We start from the raw sequence: 23,051 nt of genomic DNA on the forward strand, positions 1-23,051 counted from the left end.
TATACATAAGCATCTAGAACTACTCGAGCGTTGAGGACAACACTTTTTTTGTATAGGGGCATGTTAGGTCCTTATAATAATAGTGTAGCCTCCTTATTTTTATTTTTAATGTAGCCCCCTTATTGTTATTGTTATGCCCATGTAGCCTTCATATCATTATTGTTTCACCCCATAGAAGCCCACTATTGTTATTCTTGTGCCTTACATTATTATTGTTATGTAAGCTTTGATTATATTGTGACCCCTTAGACTCCTATATATACCAAGGAGGTCTTTTCATTTGTATCATCCAATAATTGTTCATTTATGTGACGTAAAGGAGGTTACCCCCTCGAAGAGGCTAACTTTCAAGTCATTTATCAATATTTTCTTTTGTTTTGTGATCTGATTGCATAACACTCCAAAACCAACAAGGTTGCTTCAAGATTTTCCCCTTTTACCCTCTAGCCAACCTTTTTCCCTTTTTGATACAATCTATCTCTTAGGAGCGGAAATTTAGGCAGAAAAATCCTCTGCCCATAGCCCTTCTTTGGTCTTTCCTAGCTATCTTGTAACTATCTTGGATGTGAAATTCTCTTTAGCACCTTTTCCCACTATAGTTTTAAATGACTGACCATATACATATACATACATATATATATATATATATATATATATATATATATATATATATATATATATATATTAAATCAAAGAGAATATTTACGTACATCTTGTGTTCATACTTGACCCTCAGCATGGGCCCCATAGTCTGTAAAAGTAAATTCAACAGGAAAAGTAGATAAAATATTTATGAGTTAATGGGGGTATTACATCTTCTCTCTCTCAAACTAAGCATTGTCCTTAGTGTTTTTCTAGCCCTTAGAACAAGTTGGGGTATGCCTTGCACACAAAATTTTCATCTTCCAAGGTAGCCTCTTTCGGGCTGAAGAGATTCCACTAAAATTTAACCTAGCTGATTACTTGCTTTTGTAGTAGAGTTTCTCTCTCATCTAGTATGCACAGAGGCTCAACCAGGAATTCTCCATCTGGTTCGACCTACATTCACAATCATCATGGAAACTATTAGCCTCTATCAATTTCCACTTAAGAAAACATATATAATTATTTCAAATTTCAATATTTACCTAAACATTATGCCAATCAATAATATGCTTAGGATCATGTATGTATTTCTTTAACAAAGAAACATGAAACACATTGTGTATGCATATATGACTTGGTAAAGCCAGTTGATAGGCCATGAGCCAAATTCTAGTGACTATTTCAAATGGGTCGCAAAATCGGGGAGCCAGTTTCCCACAGGTTCCCCATCTTAAATAGCTCCTTTTTTCTTTAACCCTTACATACACATGTTCACCCAATTGAAACTATCTATAGGCTTTTTCTATCTTCATATGTTTTCTGTCGATCTTGTGCATCTTTCAAGTTTCCCCATACACTTTTCACATTTTGTTCCATTTCTTTTAACATATATGGGCCCAACACAAACCTGTCTTTAGGATAATCCAATTGGCCATACAACACCTCAAAAGGACTCATTCTTAAAAACGCATGAAAGTTGTTATTATATGTAAATTCTACCAAATGGAGATATTCTTCCCATTTGGTAGGTTGTTGCATAACATACATTCTCAACATATCCTCTAATACTTGATTTACCCTGTCTGTTTTCCCATCCATCTGTGGATGGTAGGCAGTGCTAAATTTCACTCGGCTACCTAATCCTGTAAATAAAGATTTCCAAAAGGGGAAAGTAAATTTTACATCTTGATCAGAGATCACTATCTTATGTATGTCATGTAAGCAAAATATTTCCCTCATAAATATATTTGCAATCTGAACCAACTTATAGTTAGATTGTATTGGAATAAAATGTGCAATTTTACTTAATTTATCTACTACGACCATTATTGAGTCATTTTACCTTTTTGATTTGGGTAAACTAGTGATGAAGTCTAGGGTGATAGTTTCCCATTTCCACTTAGGGATAGTGATAAGTCTCATCATTGAGTAATTACATGGGCCTTAATTGGCCTTAATTCAACTCCTAGCTTAGTCAAACCAACTATTCTCACAACTTATTACATGCTTTTGATTATATTTTTCTTATGAGATGAGTTAGAGTTGGATATTTTGCTTTGTGGTCTAATGTGCATGTAATGCAGAAATAAAAGGTAAAAGCAAGGAACTATGGTAAAAGACCTTGGTAAATACTCAGATGGGACAAGGGAGAGGAACTACAGGAGGTAAATCCTCCTCATTTACTATCCATCCATTCGAATTTTGAGGGAAGTCGTTGAGACTTCAGATGTATAAATAGAGAGGTTTAGGACCTCAGGTTTTTTTAGTCAATTAGCCAGTAGTCAGTCAACTAGTAAGGATTCGAACTTTTATTGTGGAAATCTACTTTGTAACAGTTGGATGTAATACAGTTCTTTTATAATGAAGATGAGTTTCAATTTGAGCCAGCACTGATTTAACTCAGAGGGCTAAAGCTCTTGGGTTAGGGCCCAACCCTAGTAGCCAAAGCTCCTCTTTATTGTATTGTTAAGTAGCATAGCTTCCTACTTTCTGTTCATTTTCTTAATCAAATGCATTCTCATTACAGCAACAGTATAGATTCATGTTTTCTGTTCATTTGCTGAAGCAGTTCATTTCCATTACAATAGTAGCATAGATGCATGGTTTGATTGTTCATTTGGTTAAATAGATGCATTTTCATCACAATGGTTCATCATAGATTTATGGCTTTCCTGCTCATTGACTTAAGTAGCTTCTTGTTGTCTGTTCTTTTGCTTGAATAGTGAAGTTTCATTACAGTAGTGCATAGCAGAGTAGTTGTGATTCAAATTTCTTCCATTTATGCTTGCAGTCAATCATTAGGTTGGAAAAGGAAGGGTCCACAAGGTTGCTCATAGGTGTCTCGGCCTCACCTCCTCCCTCTGGGACTATGATGTGAGGAAGAAACCCTGCAGCAACCCCAAAAACACATGGTTTTTGTTTTCATAGAGGGTTTGTTGTTTAATGCAGTCACTGAGTTCATGTCATATTGCTTTTTTCCTTCAATGGGCATCTGCTCCTTCACTCTGTCACCCTGTCCTCAGGCCTCACTCACATTCCCATTTCATTCGCCTTCAACATGAAAAACTCAGCGGAAGTTTTCAATCCACGTTCAAACAATTTTTAACCGTTAAACGCCTTTCACAAGAAAAATTGACCCACCACTGCTCGATACACTTTTATCGTCTGACTTTTTTCCCTTTAAATCCCCACCGTCAATCTGCCTTGTTAGATCCGATGATTATCGCACACCCACCCACCAACCTACTCGGTCAAATCTCCACCGTAGATCTACCTTTCCAGATCTGACGACCTTCACTCAATATTGCGTAGATCTCCTATCTAACCGTTATCCAGCCGAGGGAACGTGATATGAGTTGTTTCCCCATGCTACATGTCAACTAGGGAGGCTAATCGCGTGAATTTCTACAAAAATGCTTACAGCTCTGCGGGAACCCGATATACTGCTTACCGCCCTATAAACCCACTTTCCCATTTCTGCACGTTTTCTTCTTCCTCTTTCATCTCCATCGTCGATCTGTCTCTTGATCTGATGGCCATCGCATCACCCGATCACTTTATCGCCTTGAAATCCCACCGTTGATCTGCTCCGTCTAATCCGATGGCTTTCGCTTCACCCAATCGCCAACTGGATTGGTCGATCTTCGTTGTCCATCTACCGATTGATTCTACAATATAATCTCAGTCGTCCATCCCGTTGGTTGACCATCTTCGCCCATTTGCCTACGTACCCTCTGGAGATCCAATATCAGCCATTCATTTTCTTTCCACTCGCCTGATCCAACGATTCTTATGCATTTTTGCTCCCGAGCATCCTCTTTTCACCAATTTGACCTTCGACTGCTTCTTCCGCTTAGGCACAGACTTAGCCTAGTTTCATTGTTTACCCCTTAGCCTAGTTTTGATGCTTTCTACTTCTATAACTTAGATAGCAGCAGTAGGTTAGTGTTAATTTCCAATTATGTTCATGCATAGCGGTTTCCATGGTTAATCAAGTTATGATGTGATTTATGATTGCATGTTTTTTTCTTCATTTCTGCAAGTAAAGTAGTTCTCCCCTAGACTAGGTTTGCTATCCTTCCATCAAAATAAAGCTTCTTCTGACCCTATAGAAGTCTAGCTTAAAACCCCTGGGGTCTCTTGCCAGATGAGCACTGACAATAGGTAGTACCTTCACTTCTACTTGTGTATATAGCATAGTCACCTCCAAGTTTGTATGAACCTCGGGTTGATAAGTAAAGCTGGTAGCCCTGGGAGTTGCAGCATTCTTGCTGCAATACCTAGGCTCATCACTTTTTGGTGTTGTTGTTGGGGAGGTGTCAGAGTAGTAGTGATTACTATTCTTTTCTTCTATGTTATAGTTTCCAACTTTCTTCCATTAGTTTATTTCTGAAAAAGTAATCTAGTTACTTTCTTTCATTTTGTCATTTATCTACTTTCCTTTCCATTCTGCAAGTTAATCTAGTGTCATTTCCATTTTGCAAGTAGTTTCCTTTTGTTAGTGTTTTTCATTTAATCAACAATTTCCTTTCTGCATAGTACTTTCCAAGAAAATCTCACAAAAAACCCAAAAACATTTCCTTTCATGCCTCGTAAGATTAGGGATAATTCAAGAAAATTCTTGCCAAATACCCCCACCTCATCCAACAGTCAACCTTATTTCTTCTTCACTGATGGTGAATTGGAAGCCCCTTTGGGTGAGCAACCTGACATATTTGAGGAACCTATAGGGGAAGAAGAAGAGGAAGAACCCATTCCTACTGAACCAATGGCTGAACACTTAAATGACAGAGGAGATAGAGGGAGAATTGTGAGTGCCTTCCCCATTAGGGAAACCAATGGGGACACTAAAATGAATAATATAAGCCCCTCTTCTCTACCTCATTTCCATGGCTTGACCATAGAGGACCCTGACACTTTCCTATTTGATTTTTTTGTTGTCTGCCGAACCTATGACTATACAGATGATGAGCAAAAGTTGAAACTATTTCCATCTACCCTCAAGGATGCAGCATTGTGCTGGTTCATGGGTTTACCTGGAGATAGCATAACAACTTGGGCTCAGATGCAGCAGGCCTTTAACAACAAATATAGGGACTATTGTAGGTCAAAGGACACTAAAGATGAGATTTTCAGGATGACCATAGGCCAGGATGAATCCCTAGAAGACTACGAAGAGAGATTCCAGCTCAATTACAAAAGGGCCAGGTGCACACTTGACCTTGAATCACTGAAGCTGGTCCTGCTTAGAGGAGTAAGGGAGGATATCCTAGACAGCTTACATATGTTAGTAGGGGGAGATATCTACCAACTACCCTATGAGGACATCAAGACTGTCTTTAGAAACCATTCTAGGGCAACCAGAAACAAAGGTAGAAGTAGTCAACCTATGGCCAGTACCTCATCTTCCAACTCATCCATCAAGGGTGAAATTGGAAATATGTTGAAGGACTTCAAAAGTGAGATGATGCAAACCCTTGCCTTGCAATTGGATACCATGAACATCATAAGGAAGCAAGAGGAAACAGAGAGAGCCTTGGCCATCTTTTTTCCTAGGTGCACCAGGAGGCATCCTTGGAATGAATGCCCATTAAAATATATTGAGATTTGCTCAGTCTATGAAGAAAACCACTCCATAGACAAATGCCCTTCCTTACATGGACTCAAAGTTGTATATCAAGGAGCTAAAGGGGTCACTGAGCAACTTTGCTACATTAACCAAAGGAGACCTCCTAGGCCTAGACCATTCCAGTAGGGTATGCAAGGATCATCCCATGCATATTACAAACCCAACCAAACCACAGCTACACCTTCTTGGGAACCCCCTGCTCATCCTTCTCGGTCTACACCCCCTCCTTGGTCCTATGCATCTCAATATCATTCCCAGCCACCCAACCAGTCATTTCAACCTTACAATCATCCACAACATCAGTGGAATACCCCACCCCAGGGTGGAGGCCCCAATTCAACAATTTTCCAGCTCTATTGCCTCCATCACCTACCCAACCGCAACTCCTACACTCTACTCCACCTAGGCAACGCCAAATGCCTGCCTGTCCAAATCCAAACCCAAACAATAGGTAGGCCCAACAAACATACGATGGAGAGATATCATACCCAGCTTATGCTATTGAAATTTAGGAGATCAACCTGAGTTCTGGGAGAATTATCTCAGATAACCAACCTCCCTCTCCACATAAGGAGGTTGAGGAAAAAAGAGAGGAAAGCAAACTTAAAGCAAATCCACCCTTTCCCGAAAGATTAGCCCAACCACACCAGCCTACCCCAGAAGAAAATGAACTTCTGGTAGAATTGGAAAACCTATGTGTATATTTTCCCCTTATCCAGGCAATCAAAGATCTGCCTATTCACAATAAATTGATTAAGGATAAGTTCTTTAAGCATCTAGGAAGAATGAAAAGGGATACCCCTACCATTAATGTCATTGGGCAGTTATCTGACTTAATGCTCGAATAGGCAATATGTCCAAAATACTTAGACCCTGGAAGCCCTGTAGTCGATGTCCACATCAATGGCACCATTGTCCCACACACTCTGATTGATCTTGGGGTTGCTATTAATGTGATGACCAAGGACACCATGCTCAAGCTTAACTTCCAAGGGTCATTAAGGAAGACCACAACAGTACTGCAACTTGCAGACCATTCCACATTCACCCCTGAGGGAATTGTGGAGGATGTGATGGTCTCCATTGATTCTTGGGAGTACCAAGCGGATTTCTTAGTTCTCCAGCCTAAGGCTAAGCTAACTAGTTACCCTATCATCCTTGGGAGGCCATGGTTGGCCACAGTTTATGCCTACATTAGCTGCAGAGCTGGGAATATGACCATCAAGAATGGGCATATGTCCAAAAAATTAGTCCTATACCCTATTGCTCAACCCTCCCTGGAACATGACTTACCTTTGTGGTTGGAGGAGGAAGAAGATGAGATTTATTCTACCGAACTGTATACTTTGGAAGCCATCATAGGAGGAGGACAACAATATGAGGATGATGTAATTGAACACCTACTCCAAAGTCCAACTCCTAGTCCATTATCACTAGAAGAAGAAGTAAAGGAAACATTGAACAGTCATCCAATTGACTTATGCTTGGCCGATTCCAACCCAATCCGAGTCAAAACCATAGAATTTGGCCCAGAAAGAACCTTGAATATTAATTCATCTCTTTCTACTTTAGAAGAGGAACAACTATGCAACTTGTTGAAAGAAAACTTAGAAGCCTTTTCTTGGAACTATAAGGAAATGAAGGGAGTACACCCCTCGGTGTGTACTCACCACATATGCATAAAGGAATGTTGCAAGCCAGTCAAGCAACCACAAAAGAGGATGAATCTAGCCCTCAAAGACATAGTCAAGGAAGAACTGCAGAAACTGTTAGATGCAGGGTTCATTTACCCTATCTTTGACAGTGAGTGGGTCTCTCCTTTAGTGTTAGTTCCCAAGAAAAATGGGAAGTGAAGGATTTGTGTCAATTATAGGGAGTTGAACCAAGCCACCAAGAAGGATCATTTTCCCTTACCCTTCATTGATCAAGTGTTAGATGGCCTAGCAAGGAAGAAGCTCTTTTCTTTCCTAGATGGATTCAGTGGGTACAACCAGATCCAAATCTGCCTAGAAGACCAGGATAAGACCACTTTCACTTGTCCTTGGGGTACTTTTGCCTATAGGGTCCTTCCTTTTGGCCTGTGCAATGCTCCTGCCACTTTCCAAAGAGCAGTCCTGAGTATCTTTGCTGAATTAGTTCATGACGCTGTGGAAATCTACATGGATGATTTTACACCTTATGGCTGTGATTTCCAAGAGGCCCTGACTAACCTGGGAAAAGTATTATGTAAATGCATTGAGATGAACCTGTCTCTCAGTCCAAAAAAATGTGAATTCTTAATGACTGAAGGGACTATGCTAGGTCACTCAATATCTCAGCAAGGACTGCAGGTGGACCCAAACAAAGTAGCAATCATTCAAAGGGTCCCACCTCCACAAAAGCAGAGAGATGTTAGGAGTTTCTTAGGGCTAGCTGGATATTACAGAAGATTCATAAAAGACTTCAGCAAGTTAGCCTCTCCTTTGTTTGGATTATTGGCCAAAGACTCTGAATTTATATGGTCAAAGAGCTGTCAAGAGGCCCTAGACATTCTAAAGGGTAAGGTAACCACTGCACCAATCCTTAGAGGCCCAAACTGGGCCCTCCCTTTTCACATTCATGTTGATGCCTCACATAAAGCCATAGGAGCAACCTTAGGATAGGTAGAAGATAAATTGCCTTATGCCATCTATTTTACCAGTAAAAACCTATCAAAGGCTGAACTAAACTATACTGTGACAGAAAAAGAACTCTTGGTTGTTGTGCATTCATTGAACAAGTTTAGGCATTACATTATAGGCTATCAGACATTTGTGCATATTGATCATGCTGCCATTAAATATTTGATGAACAAACCAAATGTAAATGCTAGAATCATAAGATGGTTACTTTTATTACAACAGTTTGATCTAACTATCGTTGATAAGCCTGGTAAGGAAAATGTTGTTGTTGACTTTCTGTCTAGAATGAATCTGCTTGTAGGTGAAGAAGGAATGGTGGATGATCAGTTCCCAGATGAGAATTTGTTTTTTATTTCAGTGCTCTCCCCATGGTTTGCTGATATAGAAAACTATCTGGTGTCAGCACAATTCCCACCAAACCTGCCCTCCAGAGAAAAAAGCAAGATAATTAGGAAAAGTGCCCCCTTCACCTGGATTGGGGGAAATCTGTTCAAACTTGGCCCAGATCAAATCTTGAGAAGATGTGTAAGGGAAGAGGAAGTCTTTGACATCCTTCTGACCTGTCATGATGGGCCTTGTGGAGGTCAATTTTCAGCAAAAAGGAAAGCATTCAAAGTGTTGCAAGCATGCTATTATTGGCCTACTCTTCATCGGGATGTGAATAAGTATGTTAGTCAGTGTTATCGGTGCCAGAGGATGGGAAAGCCAACTCCAAGAGATGAAATTCCCATACAACCTCAAGTGACTTTCGAGCCATTTGACAAGTGGGACATGGACTTCATTGGCCCTATCAACCCTCCTTCAAAGTAAAAACATCACATCATTATGTGCGTTGATTATCTAACTAAGTGGGTAGAAACCAAAGCAATCAAGGTAGCAACAGAAGAAAAGGTGGCTAAGTTCCTAAGGGAGAATATATTCTACAAATTTGGGTACCCTAAAGAACTAGTCACAGACCAAGGCAGCCAGTTCACCTCCAGCATGATTGAAGAATTGCTCAAGCATCACAAGATAAAGCATAGGACCTCCACTCCTTATCATCCACAAGCTAATGGACAAGTTGAGGTGACCAACAGAGCACTGGAGAACATCCTGACCAAGGTAGTGAACAACAGCAAAAAGGACTAGGCTGAGAGACTAGTTGAGGCCACCTGGGCCTATAATACAACATGGAATACCACCATTGGATTTACACCCTATGAGCTGGTCTATGGATAAAAGGCTTTATTGTCCATTGAATTTGAATATAACACATTGAGGATGGCAGCCCAACTAGATTTAGATCTCAGTCATGCACAAAAATAAAGGTTGTTCCATTTGAATGGCCTAGATGAATTCAAAATGTAGGCCCTCCTCCATACATAGATAATTCAGCTTCAGAGAAAGATATGGCATGAAAGACATATCAAGGAGATGTTATTTAAAGAAGGAGACTAGGAATTATTATATGATTCAAGGTACAAACACTTCAAGTGCAAGTTAAGAACAAGATGGCTCAGACCATATGTCGTGGAAAGATGCCATGACAATGGTTCATTGCAGATCAGAACTATATATGAAGAAGCCATTCCATTACTAGTTAATGGACACAGAATAAAAATGTACAAGAGGCCTTCATCTAAACAAGAGTTCGCTAACAACATCAATAAGACAATGATGATGATTGAGCAAGTTTCAGCTCCTCCCTCATCAGGTCACCGAAAAAAAAAAAAAAACAAACAAACAAACAAACAAACAAACAAACAAAAACAAACAAACAAACAAACAAACAAACAAACAAACAAACAAACAAACAAAAAACAAAAAACAAAAACAAAAACAAAAAAATCAAAAAAACAAAAAAAAAAAAAAACAAAACAAAAAAACAAAACAAAAACAAAAACAAACAAACAAACAAACAAAAACAAAAACAAAAACAAACAAACAAACAAAACAAAACAAAACAAAAACAAAAAACAAAACAAAAAAGACAAAAAAAAAAAAGAATAAGGATTCAAGTGAAAAAATCCATGAGGTGCCTAAGTCCCATCTTTGGGTTGAAAACCTCCATGAGGCAGCCCAAGGATGAGAAAAATGGAAAGAAAAATAAGATCCCTAGGTAAAAACCTTCCTTGAGGCACCCAAGGCAGATACCTAGGGTGGAAACCTCTCGGAGGCAGCCTAGGTGTTTTTAAAAAAATATAATAATAAAAAGAAAAAAAAAAGGTAATTGTTTTGCAGGTGGACGAATCAGGGAGCAAAGAGAAGATCAAAAGGGAACCCTGCCTCACGTGTACTCGTCGCCTCCAGTCCTTATCATGCACCCCTCCATCAGTTCCATTGTTTTTCACTTCATTGCTTTAATTCAAGTGAAGATTGTGTTTTCTATAGAATCACCTTATCCATGACCGTCATCCCTGCATCCACACACACTCCTACTCCCTCTTTCCATTCATTGCAGCATCCTCACAGACACCATCAGCAGACAGCAACGGGGAAGAAACATGACTACACAGCAGCACTGACATCAGATCTGTAGTCATAGACACCATCAGTAGACAGCGGAAGAGGAAGACAAATGACCATCATCAACACCTCTGATCTTTGACACTAGCAGCATGGCATTACGGCCACAGGCAAGTATCCTATTCTCTTACTCATATACATCATTTGATCAAAAGTTGTAAAGGTTAAGAGGTAGTTGGTTTGAAAGTAAAAAGGTGGCCAGTTTCCTCTTAAAAGGGATGGTGGATTAAATACAGAGAAAACTCTGTTTCTTCAAAGAAGTTGTGTATTTCCTCCTCAAGCCTCATGAGCAAGATGCTCACTTATCATGTTATTCCTTCTGTCGGTGAGGGGGAGGAAAAACAAAAAGAAGAAGATACAGAGCTAGATAGGGATGAAATGGATAAAGAAGACACTAGTACAAAGGAACATGATGCTGAAATAGAGGAAGAAGCGAAGCAAGAACCTGAGAGAGATGAGAAAAAAAACAGAAGAAGAAGAAGGCATTGAAATAAAAAAAGAGATAGTAGCAAGAACCAAAAGAGCTAAGTGTCTTCAGGGACATAGAAGCAACTGAACAATCAAATCCCATGGCACTAATCGTCCCTAATATTCTAATTGCAAATAATCCTCAGCTGACACTTAGACATCTTGCTGCCCAAGAGCAAGCAATTTCACATTTCGTGGATATATTTAGGCTGCTAAAGAATGATAATATACATGCCTGCTAAAAAAAGATGGAAAGCACTGCCACATAGCTTGAAAATCAGATAATATCAGTGGGCAGAAGGAGAAAATAAAGCATGCTACTATAAACAAGAAGAAAAGTCCACAGCAGAAACATAAGATGTCAGAGAGGCTACTAGAGACACTAAGTTGCTCAGAGGATGAGCAACACTTTTAGTAGGGGGGTGATAATGAGTCTCATCATTGAGTAATTATATGGGCCTTAATTGGCCATGATTCACCTCCTAGCTTAGTCAAACCAACTATTCTCACAACTTATTGCATGTTTTTTATTATATTCTATTGATGCAATGAGTTAGAGTTGGATATTTTTCTTTGTGGTCTAATGTGCATGTAATGTAGGAATAAAAGGTAAAAGCAAGGAACTATGGTAAAAGACCTTGGGAAAAACTCAGATGGGACAAGGGAGAGGAACTACAGGAGGTAAATCCTCCTCATTTACTGTCCATCCATTTGAATATCCCTCCATCAACTAAAAGTATAAACAGCGAAATCAGGAGTACTAAAAGACAGCCAAGCAAGTGGAACTACAAGCAGCCTCCCTACTAGAAGGCAATCAAGCTAGTGAAAGTGAAAGGACAAGTTACCATTATGTTGGGAGCTGTACCACCCTAATTTTGAGGGAAGTTGTTGAGACTTCAGATGTATAAATAGAGAGGCTTAGGACCTCGGGTTTTTTTATTCAGTTAGCCAGTAGTCAGTCAACTAGTCAGGATTCAAACTTTTACTGTGGAACTCTGCTGTGCAACAGTTGCATGTAATACAATTCTTTTATAATGAGGATGAGTTTCGATTTGAGCCATCACTAAGTTAACTCAGAGGGATGAAGCTCTTGGGTTAGGGCCCAACCCTAGCAGCCAATCTCCTCTTTATTGTATTGTTAAGTAGCATAGCTTTCTGCTTTCTGTTCATTGCTTAATCAGATGCATTCTCATTACAGTAGCAGTACAGATTCATGTTTTCTGTTAATTTTTCGAAGCAGTTCATTTCCATTACAGCAGTAGCATAGATGCATGGTTTGATTGTTCATTTTTTTAAATAGATGCATTTTCATCACAATGGTTCAGCATAAATTTATGGATTTCCTGCTCATTGACTTAAGTAGCTTCCTGTTGTCTGTTCATTTGCTTGAATAGTGCAGTTTCATTACAGTAGTGCAGAGCAGAGTAGTTGTGATTCAGCTTGCTTCCATTTATGCTTGCATTCAATCATTAGGTTGGAAAAGGAAGGATCCACAAGGTTTCTCACAGGTGTCTTGGCCTCACCTCCTCCCTCTGGGACTATGATGTGAGGAAGAAACCCTGCAGCAACCCCAAAAACACATGGTTTTGGTTTTCACAGAGGGTTTGTTGTTTAATGCAGTCGCTGAGTTCATGTCATATTGCTCTATTCCTTCAATGGGCATCTTCTCCTTCACTCTCTCACCCTGTCCTCAGACCTCACTCACATTCCCATATCATTCGCCTTCAGCATGAAAAGCTCAGCAGAAGCTCTCAATCCACATTCAAACCATTTTTAATCGTCAAATGCCTTTCACAAGCAAAACTGACCAATCACTGCCCGATGCACTTTTAGCGTTTGACTTTTTCCCTTTAAATCCCCACTGTCGATCTGCCTTGTCATATCTGATGGCTATTGCACACCCGCTCACCAGCCTGCTCGGTCAAATCTCCACTGTAGATCTGCCTTGCCAAATCCAATGGCCTTCACGTGATATCACGTGGATCTCCTATCTGACCATTATCTGGCCAAGGGCATGTGATATGAGCGGTTTCCCTGTGCTACGTGTTGGCCGAGGAGGCTAATCACATGAAATTCTACAAAATTTCTTACAGCTTTGAGGGCATGCGATATACTGCTTACCACCCTCTAAACCCACTTTCCCATTTCTGGACGTTTTCTTCTCCCACTTCCATCTCCACCGTCGATCTGTCTCCTGATCTGACAGCCATCACATCACCCGATCACTTTATTGCCTTGAACTCCCATTGTCAATCTACCTCGTCTGATTCCACGGTTGTCGCTTCACCCGATCGCCAACTGGCTTGGTCGATCTCCGTCGTCCATCTGCCGATTGATTTCGTGATATAATCTCAACCGTCCATCCCGTTAATTGACCATGTTCGCCCATCTGCCTATGTACCCTCCGAAAATCCGATCTCAATCGTTCATTCACTTTCCACCCACCTGATCCAACAGTTCTTATGCACTGTTTCTCCCTCACATCCTCTTTTCACCAATTTGACCTTCGACTGCTTCTTCCACTTAGGCATAGACTTTGCCTAGTTTCATTGTTTACCCCTTAGCCTAGTTTTGATGCTTTTATCTTCTACAACTTAGATAGCAGTAGTAGGTTAGTGTTAATTTCCAATTCTGTTCAGGCATAGCAGTTTTCATGGTTAATCAAGTTATGGTGTGATTTAGGATTGCATGTTGTTTTCTTCATTTTTGCAAGTAGAGTAGCTCCCCCCTAGACTAGGTTTTCTCTCCTTCCATCAAAATCAAGCTTCTTCTAACCCTATAGAAGTCTGGCTTGGAGCCCCTGGGGCCTCTTGCCAGATGAGCAGTGACAACAGGCAGTACCTTCACTTCTACTTGTGTATATAGCACAGTCACCTCCAAGTAGTACGAACCCCCGGTTGATAAGTAAAGTTGGTAGCCCTGGGAGTTGTAGAATTCTTGTTGCAATACATAGGTTCATCAGATAGGTAATGGGTGCAGCAGACCTGCCAGATGTTGGTGTTCTGCTCTCACCTGTTGACTCTCTAGACACTTCACCAGGTATTTTTTTGCTTCCTTTTTCATGTGAGAATAAAAATCATCCTTCCTTAAGGAAGTGATTAATTTCTTATATTTGGGGTGGGCAGCATAAGGACTTTTATGATATTCATCCAAAATCAATTTTTTAATAGATTATTAGTTAGGTACATAAATTCTATTTTTATAGATCATCAGGCCATCATTGTTATTATCGTATCCAAGTTGTTTTTCATTTCTTCTTCCTTACTTAATTTCATATTGTAAAATTTAATTCGCTTGTTCCTTCAAGGCTGCAATTTTAATTTGATCTGAAAAACTAGATTTCACTTGACTAAAGGAGATTTCATAAATAAAATTCAATCTCCTACTTGGAGCATCCACCACCTAGTTTTCTTTACCTTTCAAATGTTTAATGTCAAAATCAAACTTGTTAAGGAAAGAAATCCACCGCACTTGTTGAGCATTAAGTGTGGGCTATTTGAAAAGTTAGTCAAGCTACTATGATCAATCATAAAAGTTAGCTTATTCCCTAAAAGGTAGTGTCATCATGCCTTCAAGGTGTGAAGCACAGTTGTTAACTCTAGGTCATAGGCTGAATACCTTTGCTCGTATTCCTTAATTTTTTGGGACTCATAGACTACCACTCAACCTTTTTGCATTAGCACTCCCCATACTCCCTCCTGACAAGCATCTATACAAACAACAGTTTTAAATTTTTTTCTTATAATATCACTACCACCACTATGAATCACAAGACGTAATAACAAAGCTAAAATTTAGGCTAGAGAAATTGATATTCAACGTTGAATTTAGTTGCAAATTATTTGTGAGGAGAGTTAAGAAATTAAATTAAATAAAGTAAGGGATATCAAGAAACGGTTATTGAACCATTGTAATTAGATCACTCATCGGTCCAAGAAGAAAGGATATCTTAATGTAAAGATGACGAATATTAGGAGAGGGAAGTTCTGATTGTATTTTCTCCTTCTTTCCTCTACCTATCTTGTGCTTTTGTTCTGATCATGAAATCATGGATAACTAAGTTAAGTAGTTAGCAGTCACCTTCCACTATCGCCATCTACTCATGCAAGGTTCCCTTACCATTTAGATCTCTTTCATGAGACAACTTTGGATTCCTTGATAATGACACATTTGGAATGCATTTGAGTGATGGAGGGTTCAACATTTTCAAGATCAACATCTGCCAATGTGATAGCATTAGTTTGCAATTGGAGAGTTGTTGGATTTGATCTCGTCTACAATGATTACTCCTTAGGTCAAGACATGTATGTCATAGAGACACCATCATCGACTTTGACAAGTGACGAGAAAGGAGTCACTATGTCGAAGCCCATGTCCATAGAAGAAGTCGCACTAAAAGAATATACCTATTAAAGGTGTTTTTAATTAGCACCATCAGCGAATTCCAACCATTGAAAAGATAAGTAACTATGTCAATTATTGGAAAGGGATAAGAGTTTATTTTGCTAGCTCTTTAAAATGAATGTGTTTATTTTGCACATAGAAAATGGTTATTTTGCTTGAAAAATAACACATATTCATATGCACAAAAATAACAGCTATTGTGTGAGTTTTCTTGGAAAAGAGAACGTGTTAACATATATAAAAAGAAATAGCTATTGAGTTAGATTTTCTTAAAAGAGAAATATGTATTGCACGCACAAAAATAATAACTATTTTGCAAGATTTCTTGAAAAAGAAATATGTATTTACATGCACAAAAAGAATGCATATGAACATCATTGCATTAGCCACGTCATTTTACTGGAAAATACTACATGGTATAAGGTAAATTAACTATGATCATTTTATGAATTCTTATGCACGAAAGGGCAATAGTCAAGGTTATTTTCTTGAAAGTTTGTATACAAATTTTGGGCATGAGGTGGTAAGAATCAAGGTTATTTTTTTTAAGTTGCATATGAATCTTGTGCATACAAGGATAAGAACCCATGCTAGTTTTTCTTGAAAATATTATACATTGGTATACACAGAAGTAATGGCTATTGTGTTAGATTCCTTGAGAAAGAATATGTGTTTACATGCGTCAAGATGATAATTGTTATGCTATTTTTTTTTGGAAAAAGAATATGAATTTACATGCACAAAGATCATAACTAATGTGCTAGTTCCTTTAAAATATGGGTAGTTGCGGCGGTTGTTCTTTTGGGAAAGAATGTATCTTGTGCAAATAAATAATAGTTAGTGTGGTGTTTATATTTGGAAAGATTTCCCTCTTCTTGTGTGAAGTTATGGTGATAACCATGGAGATTCTTTTAAATATACTGTGTTCTTGGGGGCTGGTGAGCACCAGTATTGTAGCAACAATGTTGCAACTCCTGGGCTTCCTACTTTACTCTTATCAACCCGATAGTTCGTAACAAAGTTGGAAGCGACGATGTTCTATGCACAAGTACTAGTTCTTACTGCAAGTTGTCACTTGGTCAACCGACGCAAGATCACTAGGAGCTCAAGCCAACTTCTATGGATTCCAGAAGAAGCTATATATGTGATGAAAGGAAAAATAGATTACTCTACTGATGCTATTCTACTTACAGAAAGGAAGGTTGAAATGTAAAGCAAACCAAAGAAATCCTAGTTAACCACTAATCCTACTTTTGCAGAAAGCACTATGAAAACCATGAAAAGAATGCCATTATCTACTCAAGGAAGTAAACAACATATACCTAAGCTATTTCTGAAAGTAAATGAGAAAAAAAGCATCTTTTTTTATTTTTATGTATTTTCATGTGAATTTGTCATGCATGTAATTTATTTGTTTGTGAATGCGTAGCGAGTAGGTGGCGATGGAGGGAGGTTTTGAGACTTGAGAGGATGGGGGATGGTGTGGATGGGTCCTAGGAGGTCTCAGGTGGCATTCTGGAGGCTTTTCCCAAACTCGGCCTTCAAAAGAAATCCTACAGGAAAATCTACAGGAGGACACAAGAAATCTATAGGAGGAAAAACAACGTTCTACAGGAGGCCTACAGGAGGAGGCCAAGAGAATTTTTCATTGTTTTGAAGGTGTGAGAGTGGGTGGAGAAGGTAGATGAAGGTTGGAATGAAGTGTTAGGGCACCTAGGGTCTACCAAGAATCATTAGGAGAGAGAAAGATGATTGGATTTTCTCAAGGAGAGAGGAAAATTCTATGGAAAATGCAGGAAACTAAGGCAGAATTGAGGGGAGACTTGGGCGACCTGTAGGGCATGGACCAGATGGAGGGTGGAATGGCTAATATTCTGGCCTATTGCTAGAAGATATATGTTGCATAAACAACTGAAAATCAACCAATGAGATTACGCAAGCAAGGAAATAAGTGCATCTAAAAAAATAGAGTTTTTGCATCAAAGTAAACTATGATCTATGAAAGGAAATGCTGATAACATTGCATGAAAGAAGACTGTTGCAAATAAGGAAATGAGCATGATGAAGAAGTTTTGAAGCAAAGCAAACTAGATTATGAACCAACTAGGAAGCTGCAAACACTAGAAGTCCTATGAAGGAGGGAAATCTGTGTTTTTGGGGCAACAAGAGGGTATTTGCCTCAAATCATTGTCCCAAAGGGAGGAAGAGAGGCCAAGGCATTGCTGCTAGCATTTTAGATCTTTTCTTTATCACTGCTTAACCTACTATAGAAAGCACAAATGGAAGCAAACTACTAAATCATCATAAACAACCTATTCTTAACCATAAAAGAAATTCATCTAACAGCAAACTGATCTACAATTGAAATAAAACATACAAATACAAGTAAAGAGGAGCTTGGTTGCTTAGATTGGGCCCTAACCCAAGAGCTTCAGCCCTCTGAGGTAACTCAGTGCTAACTCAAAGAGGATTCCATCTTTATTCTCAAAACCAATAATAAGATTACATGAACTATTAAGATAATAAACTTGAAGTTGAGCAGAGTTTACATAAGCAAAAATCCAACAAAAATCCAACAAAAAATCTGACCCTAGTGAGGCCCTAGGCCTCTCTACTTATACAAATGAAGCTCCCAACAACTTCCTCAAAATCAAGGAGGCTTGGCTCTCAAAACTCGAGATAAACATCATTTATCCTCCACTTGCTCGGCTGCCTGCTAATGCATGACTTGGCTGCCTGTACTCCGAGCTGAATGAAGGGGAATTCGAAGTGGGGAGTAATAAATGAGGGGGATTCCCTCCTATAAATCCTCTCCTTTGTCCACTTCGAGTTATTTCTGCCATTTGTCCACTGGATCCTCGACTTTGACCACAAAATTCATCAAAAATCTGCATTAAACACATATTAGACCACATGGCATCATAACTAACTCAACTCACTCTATAAGCATAAATATAATTAGAAAATCATACAATAAGCTAAGAGAATGGTTGATTTGACTAGGTTAGGAGGTAAAATGAGCCCATATAATTACCCATTGATGAGGCTCATCATCACCCCCTACTGAAAGTGTTGCTCATCCTCTAAGAAACTTAGTCCATCTCCTCATATTTTATGGCCCTGGTGGCCTCCCTAGCATCCCATGCTTCTGATGTGGTCTCCTCTTCTTTGTCATAGAATCCTACCTTCATGTCTACCTCTTCCCACTATTGTTGCTCTTCTTCTTCTTTTCTGCCTTCTAGCATGCCTAGCAGCAGTGGGGGACTCAATTTGAGGCCAATCCAATTGACCTTCAACCTCTGCATGGAGTACTTGTACATTGGCACTCTCCTTAATGCCTCTTTCATCCTCATTGGGGAATGATATTCCCTGATCTGTAGACTATGTGGTAAGGTGTTCAATCTCCTCATACATGCATGCACATAGTCATCCCCAAGTAACCTTTCCATATCCTCAAAATGTGCAATGGTTTGAGCCTGATCACTGATATATCTAGGGGCAATCTAAGGATTATGTGCAAGCAGGTTATGTGTGTTGATGAGTGCCATGGGGTCTGATGGCTCAGCTCTGATCATTAAGGGCTCATTATGTTCTTTTATCATCAACCTTCTTATTTCTGCTACCCTTAACTCTTCATGGTTCATCCATGAGGCCATGGCCATAAGTTGCAAGTCCCCTAGCCTAGCATTGGGGTCCCACACATTCATGTCTGTGAGGGCCATGTTATGCAGATAGAATTCTGCCATCTTTGCCTTATCTTCTGATGTGCTTTGGTCACACAGGTCCATAAACTGCCTGTAATCTTGGAAAGGCATTGTGCCTCTTTGTGCCAAAGTCTTGATCTGAAATTGCATCCATTGGTCCTTGAGATATAGGCCATAGGACTTTGCTGGTGTCCTACATTGCAATGCCTCCATGGACCAGTTGGCCATGCATGCCAGTTGGGTCTCTTTCTCTTGCAGTTGTCTTCTTAGCAATTCATTTTCAGTTTCAAGGTGATTTCTTGTGATTGCTTCTCTATGTCTGACAGCACTTAACTCTCTACCCATTTCTCTGAGTTTGTTCTCCATATGGCCAATATCCTCAACTCCTTTGGATTTGGCTATTTGCATCCACCTATGGGTCCTTATTCTTTCTTTCTCCAATTCAAAGAATAGTGGAATTGCAAATTTTTGTGGAATGATTCTTCCCCCCTCAAGAAGATTGTAGTAAGAGCCAAGACTAGGCTGGGGATCAGGTTCTTGTGCCTCTGTTGCTTCCTCCTTTCCCTGTGGCTATCCTTCTATCCTTTTTTCAAGTTTTTCAGTCTCCTATAGTTTTGACGAGGTCTCCTGTAAACAGTTTGTGCCTCCTGTAGCACTATTTTTGAGTCCTGTAGTTCTACTTTTTCTTTCCATGTGGGAGATCTAGGAGTTCCCCTTTCATAAGTGATAGGTGCCTTGGAAGGGGATTCTTTTCCTTGGGTAGAGGGTGAATCTCCAATAATGATTGGCACTTTAGAAGAAGGTCGAGGTTTCCCTGTTTTGATCCTTGTGCTCTTCCTAGCCCTGAAAAACATTGAGGTTTTCCTCTTCCTATTTTGTTTTGGTTTAATTGGTGTGTTGAGGGTAGTGAGAGCAAATGTTGCCTCTCTTTCTAGGGTCTCAGGAGACACTTCTGTCTTTTCTGCCCCTTTTTCTCCTCCTTCTGTCTCTTTCTCTGTCTCTGTTTGCTCTGTTCCTTCAGTTTTCTCCTCCTCTCTTTTGGTTTCTTCCTTCTTCCCTTTTTGTCCCTCTAAATCACCAGTTTCTTCACCTTCTCCCCCTTGCTGCTCTTCCTCCTCACTACCAGTAGGGCTAATATCATAGGTCAGGGCCCTTATGTCATCTTCAACAGTCATGTTTCAGAAAATTTCCCATGCTATGGGGATTGTAGATGTATGGAGGGCTTCTTCCACTAAAATTTTGATTAACCCATGGTGAGCTAGATGGTCTGGATTTCCTGCTTTTACTTTAGTACTGGAGTCAATGAGGGACTGCAGGAGGAAGTAGGAGATGTTGAGCTCCTGAGGGGCTGGAGTGTCCATGCCATACCTTAATTCATGCATGATTCTAAAGTGGTAACCATAGACAATGTTGTACCTCCCCTCACAGGAAATATACTTGATTATCTGATAGATAACCTCATCCCAAGGGTATGGTATGCTAGCCCATCTTATGCCATTCTTATCTTCTACAGGGGTTTCATTTTTTGGAAGTTTCTTGGTAGCCTGGCCAATTGGTTTTTCATCCTTACTCCAAGGAAACCCAAGAGGAAGGGTAGTGACCCTACTAATAAATTCAGGGGTTATCTCCATGGAAATTCCTCTAAAGGTGACAGTGGCATGTGTTTTGGAGTGAGGGACCAAAGAGTGAGCAAATTCCTGAGCAATCTCCTCATCAAACCCTCGGAATTTCTCAAAAAAGCTCATCCAATTTGCTCTTGTGAATATGTCCACTACTTGGGGGTGTGCATGGAGCCTGGAGGAGTTGGTGGGCTCCTTCCTCATAAAACCTCCTGTCATTTTGTCTATGCTTCCTTGGAAAACCAACTATGGAAATGGAGAGAACAATTTTTAATAAAACAGAGAGACAGAGAAACTGTTCTTTTCTTTTTTTAAGAATTAAACAGCAATTCTTTTTATGAATTTCCTCCACCCAAAAGTTCTATTTTCTCCTCAAAATTAAACCACTGCTTGCATATTTTGATATTCAATGGAGGTATGCCAAGAACCTACCTCTTCAACCTGAGAATTGTGCTAAAAACTGTGTTTTCCCTCTCCAAAATAGCTCACTGGCCCTCCTGTAGAACACTGCCAGCCCTCCTGTAGGATTCCTGTAGGTTCTCCTGTAGAACCTGTAAGTGCTCCTATAGAAAACGCTGAGAGTAGGGATATGGGAGAGATCAGTGGAGAACGATGGTTATGAGGCTTATGGGGGCACGAGAAGGTAGCAGGAGTGGAGTTTCGAGGAGAGAATGAAGGAAAAATATGGTGAGTGTGCTTTGGGGAGGAGTACTTATTTCATTTTATGGATATTTCCAGTGATGGAGAGTGAGCTGGCCAAGTGTACATTGGCCCCATTCGGACCATTGGTCCCCACCTGCCTTGTCATCATGGCCCTTTCCTCGTAATCATCCCTCATGATTGCATCGGAGTTCACACCACCTCCACTACCTGTCCTTGACATCTCTCTTGAGTTTGACTAAGTGCACGTGTGAGTGACATCTTCGGATGAGTGAAGTCAACTGGATGAAGGTGGCTAAGTTAACTGGCCACCTCAACCTCAACCAGCCTCAACCATCTCGTTGCTATTGCATGCTCTCTAATTATACAAATGCAGACAGAGGAGCGGGTTAGTTACTTACCTGAGATCCGAATGCGTTTGTTGTGAGGTGCTATGGCCTTTCCTTCTGCTGCATGCCTTTATTTCTTTTGATGCATGCTTGTCTACTTGCTGAGGTGTGGTTGTGCTTTGTGCAGGTTCCTTTCTGGCTGGATCTGATCTTCAGGTGTCTGCTTCAACCTTCAGATTTGCACCCTCATGCTGTTGATGCTAGATTTTAATGGGATCAGCTGCTACAGGAATTCCTACAGGAGCTCCTGTAGCTACTTCTCCCTTTGAAATTTTAGCTTTTTCTGTGCTTGGAGCTGTGAGGATGATGCCAAAAATGTAGATAGAGATGGAGAGGTAATAGGTAGGCTTCAGGTGAGGTGGATGGTGTTGTTCCTTTTCTTTTTCTTTTTTTCTTGGGCAAGAAGAAGAATGGTGCTTGGGATGTGATGCAGGTCTAGAAATGATGGAAAAGAGGTTTGAAGACTGCAAGAGGATTTATAAATCTTTTATGAAGCTTCCTTATTCCTCAAATTCCTTTAAAATCAAATCATGGCTCTCTATAATTTCTACAGGAGCCTCCTGTAGAAAACACAGTTTTTGAAAAAGAAGCACAATGAGGTGAAAAGAATACCAAGAATGATGGAGAAAGGTGTGGGAAGGTAGGATAGGTGCTGGTATTGGTTTTAGAGCTCCCTTGGCACCTACTACTGCTTCTTGTAGTCCTCCTGAAAACCTGCAATACAACTGGAAATTCATTTTTCTTTTTCTTTTTCTGTTTTTTTTTTTTTGAAACAACCAGGGCGCCTCAGGGAGGTTTTCACCCTAGTCGCCTGCCCTGGGCACCTCCAAGGGAGGTTTTCACCCAGGGATCTTATTTTCTTTCTTCTCTTTTTTGACATCACTGGGCAGCCTCGAGAAGGGTTTTCAACCCAATGATGGGACTCAAGT

Source organism: Pinus tabuliformis, chromosome 7, assembly GCF_031772625.1.
Source record: "Pinus tabuliformis cultivar Carrire ecotype Pingquan chromosome 7, CPIR1, whole genome shotgun sequence".
Lineage (NCBI taxonomy): Eukaryota > Viridiplantae > Streptophyta > Pinopsida > Pinales > Pinaceae > Pinus > Pinus tabuliformis.